Raw genomic sequence first — 8,233 nt, forward strand, 5'->3', positions numbered from 1 at the left:
ACTGGCCTCCTGGGATGGCTGCAGCCGTGTCAGAGCAATTTCTGGGTCTCTGCCACTGCTACTGGTGCTCTGGGTGAGGAAGAAGGCCACAGGTAGGCCGGGCGCAGTGGCTCATGCCTGTAATCCCAGCATGCTGGGAGGCCGAGGCAGGTGGATCACCTGAGGTCGGGAGTTTGAGACCAGCCTGACCAACATGAAGAAACCTCATCTCCACTGAAAATACAAAATTAGCCGGGCGTGGTGGCACGTGCTTGTAATCCCAGCTACTCAGGAGGCTGAGGCAGGAGAATCGCTTGAACCCGGGAGGCAGAGGTTGTGGTGAGCCAAGATCGCGCCATTGCACGCAGCCTGAGCAACAAGAGCGAAATTCCATCTCAAAAAAGCCAAAAAGAAACAAGAAGGCCACAGGCTGATACTGGAAGGCTTGTTGAGCCAGGGACGTTTCTGGGACTCCACCACTGCTACAGGTGCTCTGGGTGGAGGGGAAGGCCATGCGGTCATGCTTGGGGCCTTGTTGAGCCAGGGAGGTTTCTGGTCTGCACCACTGTTGCTGGTGCTCTGCGTGGAGGGGGAAGCCACAGGGTCATGCTGGAAGGCTTGTTGAGCCAGGGACATTTCTGGGTGTATCCAGTTGTGCAGGTTTCCTCCTCTTGCATACTCTGTTACTAAATAAGTAACAGGGTGATGCTCAGGGGCTTGTTGAGCCAGGGATGTTTCTGGGTCTTCACCACTGCTGCTGTTGCTCTGGGTGGAGGGGGAGGCCACAGGGTCTTTATGTATTTAAGCATAAAGGCAAGGCTTAGCACGGTGGCTCATGCCTGTCATCCTAACACTTTGGCAGGCTGAGGCGGGTGGATTGCTTGATCCCAGGAGTTCAAGACCAGCCTGGGTAACACGGCAAAACCTCATCTCTATAGAAAATACAAAAATTAGCCAGCTGCGGTAGTGCATGCCTGTGGTCCCAGCTACTTGGAAGGCTGAGGTGGGAGGATCACCTGAGCCTGGAAGGTCAAGGCTGCAGGGAGCCAAGATTGTGTCACTGTACTCTAGCCTAGGTTAGAGAGCCAGACACTGTCTTAAAATAAAATAAAATAAAATAAAATAAAATAAAATAAATAAAATAAAATGAAACTGCTGAAAAAAATTAAAGACATAAATAAATGGAAAGAGCTATTGTCTTCATGGATTGGAAGACACTCAATATTCTTAAGGTGACAATACCATTCAAAGTGATTCAATGCAATCCTTATCAAAGTCCCACAACATAGTTTGCAGAAATAGAAAGATCCATACCAAAATTCACATGGAATTTCAAGGGACCCCAAATTGCCAAAACCTTGAAAAAGAATAAATTTAGAGGACTCACACTTCCTGATTTCAATATATATATATATATATTTTTTTTTCAAGACGGAATCTTACTCTGTTACCCAGGCTGGAGTGCAGTGGCGTGATCTCGGCTCACTGCAAGCTCCACCTCCTGGGTTCACGCAATTCTCCTGCCTCAGTCTCCTGAGTAGCTGGGACTATAGGCACCCGCCACCACGCCTGGCTAACTTTTTTTGTATTTTTAGTAGAGACGGGGTTTCACCGTGTTAGCCAGGATGGTCTCAGTCTCCTGACCTCGTGATCTGCCCGCCTCGGCCTCTCAAAGTGCTGGGATTACAGGTGTGAGCCACAGCACCCAGCCCTGATTTCAATATTAATACAAAGCTACAGTAGTCAAAACAGTGTGGTACTGGCAGAAGGACAGACATATATAGACCAATGAAACTGAACACAGAGTTCAAAGATAAGCCTTCATATATGTGACAAATAGATCTTTTTTTTTTTTTTTGAGACGGAGTCTAGCTCTGTCATCCAGGCTGGAGTGCAGTGGCACAATCTCAGCTCACTGCAAGCTCCACCTCCCAGGTTCACGCCATTCTCCTGCCTTAGCCTCCCGAGTAGCTGGGACTACAGGCGCCCACCACCATGCCCGGCTAATTTTTTTTTTTTTTGTATTTTTAGTAGAGATGGGGTTTCACTGTGTTAGCCAGGATGGTCTTGATCTCCTGACCTCGTGATCCGCCCACCTCGGCCCCCTAAAGTGCTGGGAATACAGGCGTGAGCCACTGTGCCCAGCCGACAAACTGATTTTTGACAAGGGTGCCAAAATAATTTCAATGGTGAAAGGACCATCTTTTCAACAAATGGAACTGGAAAAACTGGATATCCATATGCAAAAGAATGAAGTTAAATCCTTAAAATACACTATACGCAAAAATTAACTCAAAGTGGATCAAAGACCTAAATTTAAGAAAATCAAAGAAAACCTTCATGACCTTGGATTTGGCAATGGTATCTTAAGCATGACAACAAAAAGGACAAGCAATAACAACAAAAAAATAAAGAGTGGGTCGTCCGGCTTTGGGACTAAAAAGAGAATTAAACACGGGTGATGCTGAGAAAGGCAAGAAGATTTTTGTTCAGAAGTGTGCCCAGTGCCACACCATGGAAAAGGGAGGCAAGCACAAGACTGGGCCTAATCTCCATGGTCTCTTTGGGCGGAAGACAGGTCAGGCTGTTGGATTCTCTTACACAGACGCCAAGAAGAACAAAGGCATCACCTGGGGAGAGGATACACTGGTAGAGTATTTGGAGAATCCCAAGGGTATGGAAGAAAAATGATCTTTGCCGGCATTAAGAAGAAGGCAGAAAGGGCAGGCTTGATAGCTTATCTCAAAAAAGCTACTAATGAGTAATAATTGGCCACTGCCTTATTTATTACAAAACAAATGTCTCATGACTGTTTCATGTGTACCATACTTTAATAGATCTCATACACCAGAAATCAGATCATAAATGACAGAATATTTTGTTGGGCAGTCGTGATTTAAAACTAAGACTGGCTTGTGGTTAAATGTTCAGTTTTTGAATTTTAATAGTAATTCCAAATCAGAACATGGTATCACTGTTTACCCCTTCTAAAGATATGATTAGACTTTGTTAGTAATGTTCAACTTCTCATAAAGATGGTGAATGCCATCTTAAAACTTAACAGAGGCTGGGCGCAGTAGCTCATGCCTGTAATCCCAGCACTTTGGGAGGCCGAGGTGGGTGGTTCACTTGAGTTCAGGAGTTCGAGACCAGCCTGGCCAACATGGTGAAACCCTGTCTCTACTAAAAATACAAAAATTAGCCAGGTGTGGTGGTGGGCACCTGTAATCCCAGCTACTCGGGAGGCTGAGACAGAACTGCTTGAACCTGGAAGGCAGAGGTGCATTGCAGTGAACCAAGATCGCACCACTGCACTCTAGCCAGAACGACTGAGCAAGACTCTGTCTCAAAAAAAAACCCCCAAAAATAAAAACAACAACAACAAAAAAAACTTAATGGAGATTGGTTTTATATTTAGATTTACATAACTGGTTATGTAAATATATTTAAATACTGAGGAAATTTCCTCACTGTCTTAGAACCAAGCAAGATTCAACGGTGTTTGGTGTTCATTTGCCTTTTAAAGGCAAGGATTGAAGGTAAATAAGGTTGCAATGTCTAGTTTAAGATTATTTAACACTTCTCACATTTTATACATGATCTATAAGGTCACATGCTTTTAAAATAGTAACAAGTTAAACTTCACTCTTGAATTCCTTACAATCTAACTCAAACTAAGTTATGATGCAGGATTGTCTTTAAAGAGCCATTCGAAAACATAAAGCTGTAAAACTGCTGCTGTATATTTGTGATTGGGAATGGTGCTTTTGCCAACTTAAAATGATTAGAGGAGACATACACACATTTTAAAACTATGTGTGATCATACAACTTAAAATAGTTAAGAAAATCACAGATGAAAAAAATAATAAAATAACATAAAAAATAAGGCCAGATGCGGTGGCTCATGCCTGTAATCACAGCACTTTGGGAGGCTGAGGTAGGCAGATCACGAGGTCGAGAGATCAAGACCATCCTGGCCAACATGGTGAAACCCCATCTCTACTAAAAATACAAAAATTAGCTGGGCATTGTGGCACACGCCCATAGTCCTAGCTACACGGGAGGCTGAGGCAGGAGAATCGTCTGAACCCGCAAGGTGGAGATTGCAGTGAGTCGAGATCGTACCACTGCACTCCAGCCTGGTGACAGAGCTAGACTCCATCTCCAAAAAAAGAAAAAAGAAAAAAGAAAAAAAAAGATAAATTTGACTTTACTGAAACTAAATACTTTTGTACATCAAAGGACACTATCAAGGGAGTGAAAACCCATAGAATGGGAGAAAATGTTTGCAAATCATATGTCTGATAAAGGATTAATATCCAGAATATATAAATAACTCCTATACCTCAACAATGACAAAAACCCAATTTAAAAATGGGCAAAGGGCTGAGCACCCTTTCAATGTACTTCTTTGTCTGAGTATTGGTGCTACAGATGATGAAAAGCATCACCAGGTAAATAAATATGCAATAATAGAAAAACAGTTAATAAAATCGGTACATTTGCTACAATGAAACAGCAGCTTTTCCTTATTAAAACACAGAATGGATGATGCTCATTTGTTCCACACACTCCCCTGGTAGTATCTACACTTTTCACAAAACCCAGAAATATTTTTTAGAGAAATAAAGTGCCACAACTATTAACCGCTGGTATCTCTTAGGAATACATTCCAATATACATTAAAGTGATACTACTACAGAAGTAACTTTGAACATCTTCAAATTTATTAAAAGATTCTATCACTTGCCAACTCCAGTATGTATTTTCACTATTACTAGGAAAATTACTTTGTGAAAAGTTGGAAAGACTATAAATGCCCATCAATCTGGAAAGGGTTCAATAAATTATGATGGAGTAATTTTAATTTTTGAAATATAACAGTCATCAAAAAAGATAAGCCAGGCTGGGCGTGGGGGCTCACGCCTGTAATCCCAGTACTTTGGGAGGCCGAGGTGCGCATATCACCTGAGGTTAGGAGTTCGAGACCAGCCTGGCCAACACGGTGAAACCCCATTTCTACTAAAAATACAAAAAAAAAATTGGCCAGTCATGGTGGCAACTGCCTGTAATCTCAGCTACTCAGAAGGCTGAGGCAGGTGAATCACTTGAACCCGGGAGGCGGAGGTTGCAATGAGCCGAGATCGTGCCACTGCACTCCAGCCTGGGTGACACAGCGAGACTCTGTCTAAAAAAAAAATTTTTAATTAAAATATTAAAAAAAAAAAAAAAAGAATAAGCTAGACCAGGGGTCCCCAACCCCTGGACCATGGAGTCCTTGGTCTGCTAGGAATCAAGCTGCACAGCAGGAGGTGAGGGGTGGTCAAGTGGTCATTACCACCTGAGATTCGCCTTCTGTCAGAATAGCGGCTGCATTAGATTCTCACGGGAGTGTGAACCCTATTGTGAACTGCACACGCACAGGATCGAGGCTGCACATTCCTTATGAGAATCTAAATAGTGCCTGATGATCTAAGGTTGAACGGTTTCATCCTGAAATCATGCCCTGAGATGGTCTGTGGAAAAACTGTCTTCTATGAAACCAGTCCCTGGTGCCAAAAAGGTTAGGGACTGCTGAGCCATACTGTATTTTTTGACAGAGGAAAGACATTCCTGACATGAAGTGGAAAAAACAGCAGCCCACAAAAGGATAATCAGGCTGGGCATGAAGGCTCATGCCTATAATCCCACTGCTTTGGGAGACTGAGGAGGGAGGATCATTGAGCCTAGGAGGTGGAGGCAACAGTGAGCTATGATTGTGACACTGCACTCCAGCCTGGTGACAGAGTGAGACTCTGTGTCTTCAAACACCACCACCACCCATAATCATGGTTAAGATTCTGCTTTTGTAAAAACAATATATAAACATATATATGTGTATGCATAAGAGTATACCTGTACTTGCACACAATTATAGCTTGTATATGAACAGAAAAATATTGGAAGGATGATTACCCCTGAGGAATGGGAAAGAGAGCGGAGAAAAACTATTTTTTACATCTGTAGATTCCTTGTGGGTTTTTCTCCACAATTAGCTTGTTTACCTAAGTTTAAAAAAGAAAAATATGAGGGCTGGGTGCAGTGGCTCACACCTATAATCCCAGCACTTTGGGAGGCCCAAGCAGGAGGATCACTTGAAGCTAAAAATTTGAGACCAGCCTGGGAAACACAGCAAGACCTCATCTCTATAAAAAATAAAAGAATGGCCGGGCGCGGTGGCTCACGCCTGTAATCCCAGCACTTTGGGAGGCCAAGGCGGGCGGATCACGAGGTCAGGAGATCGAGACCATCCTGGCTAACACGGTGAAACCCCGTCTCTACTAAAAATACAAAAAATTAGCCGGGCAAGTGGTGGGCGCCTGTAGTCCCAGCTACTCGGGAGGCTGAGGCAGGAGAATGGCGTGAACCCCGGGAGGCGGAGCCTGCAGTGAGCCGAGATTGTGCCACTGCACTACAGCCTGTTCGACAGCGAGACTGTCTCAAAAAAAAAAAAAAATAAATAAATAAAAGAACTGGCCAGGCGTGGTGGCTCACACCTGTAATCCTAGCACTTTGGGAGGCTGAGGCAGGTGGGTGGATCACCTGAGTCAGGAGTTTGAGACCAGCCTGGCCAACATGGTGAAATCCCATCTCTGCTAAAAATACAAAAATTAGCCAGACATGGTGGCAGGCACCCATAATCCCAGCTACTAGGGAGGCTGAGGCAGAAGATTTGCTTCAACCCAGGGGGCAGAGGTTGCAGTGAACCGAGATTGTGACACTTCACTATAGCCTAGGCAAAAAAGCGAAACTCTCTCAAAATAACTAACTAACAGAATTAGCCAGGCCTGGTGGTGCTTGCCTGTAGTCCCAGCTACTCCAAAGACTGAGGTGGGAGGATCGCTTGAACCCAGGTGTTTGAGACTGCAATGAACTGTGATGCTGTCACCGCACTCCACCTTCGGTGACAGAGCAAGACCTAGTCTCTTAAAAAAAAAGAGAAAGGCCCGGCGCGGTGGCTCACACCTGTAATCCCAGCACTTTGGGAGGCTGAGGTGGGTGGATCATGAGGTCAGGAGATCGAGACTATCCTGGCTAACACGGTGAAACCCCATCTCTACTAAAAATACGAAAAATTAGCCGGGCAAGTGGCAGGCGCCTGTAGTCCCAGCTACTCAGGAGGCTGAGGTAGGAGAATGGCGTGAACCCAGGAGGCGGAGCTTGCGGTGAGCCGAGATTGCGCCACTGCCTGCACTCCAGCTTGGGTGACGGAGCAAGACTCTGTCTCAAAAAAAAAAAAGAGAAAACACTGGGAGTGTATTCAGGGCAATCTGAGTCTATGCTTCCAGGAAAAAAAAAAAAAAGTTAAAAAGGCAAGCAGGACAAAAAAGAAAAAACAAATTTTACTACTTCTCTTAACTGAATGCCCCACTTCTTAGGACACCAAAATTTAGAGTCATTAGACCAGAATACAGTCATTAACGATAACAATGAAGACAAAGCAGAAGCACATGGAGAAAAAAATGTTAAGAGAAAAAAGAATACAAATTATATTTACATTTATAAAATGATTACAAATATGTAAAAATAGGTATGCAGGCAGTCAAGGTGGTAAATTTGTGTTTATCTAAAACCAAAAACAGTGTGTTGGAGTACTTTGATATTTTTCACCAGTAAAAATTCTGAATTTTCATTGCTTTATTCAGCATCACGAAAGCTTTTAAGATAGTCATCCAAAAATTGGCTAACAAAACTAACAAAAACCCCACAAAACAGATTCCAACCAAACAAAAATCTTTAAAGGCAACCAATCAGCACCTAAGGAACTCAATCATCTGGCTTATCTTTTGAGATGGAGTCTTGCACTGTTGCCCAGGCTGGAGTGCAGTGGCGTGTGCCACCAGGCCAGGCTAATTTTTTTTTGTATTTTTAGTAGAGACAGGGTTTCGCTACATTGGCCAGGCTGGTCTCAAACTCCTGACCTCAGATGATCCGCCTGCCTCAGCCTCCGAAAGTGCTGGGATTATAGGCGTGAGCCACCGCGCCCGGCCAATCATCTGGCTTTTTGATGGAAGGTATTTCTAGAATTAATAGAGACATAAGATCCAGTACCATTGCCTTGACAGTGGACAGACTGATTTACTCCAGTCAGGTCTACATGGGCAAAGTAAAGTAAAACATGGAATGCCATTATCTTGACAGTGGTGCTGGGTGGAAGGAAGGGCAATTAGGCAGATATAGGGACCTGAGACTTAGGTGGTTATTTTCTTCAT

General features: G+C 43.8%; 1 pseudogene; it reads left to right on the forward strand.

Annotated features, from left to right (window-relative positions):
- Positions 1 to 14: 14 nt before the first annotated feature.
- Positions 15 to 6,964, forward strand: LOC129058766 (cytochrome c-like; annotated as a pseudogene).
- The last annotated feature ends 1,269 nt before the right edge of the window (positions 6,965 to 8,233 follow it).

The sequence above is a fragment of the Pongo abelii genome, chromosome 2 (assembly GCF_028885655.2).
Source record: "Pongo abelii isolate AG06213 chromosome 2, NHGRI_mPonAbe1-v2.0_pri, whole genome shotgun sequence".
Classification (NCBI taxonomy): Eukaryota; Metazoa; Chordata; class Mammalia; order Primates; family Hominidae; genus Pongo; species Pongo abelii.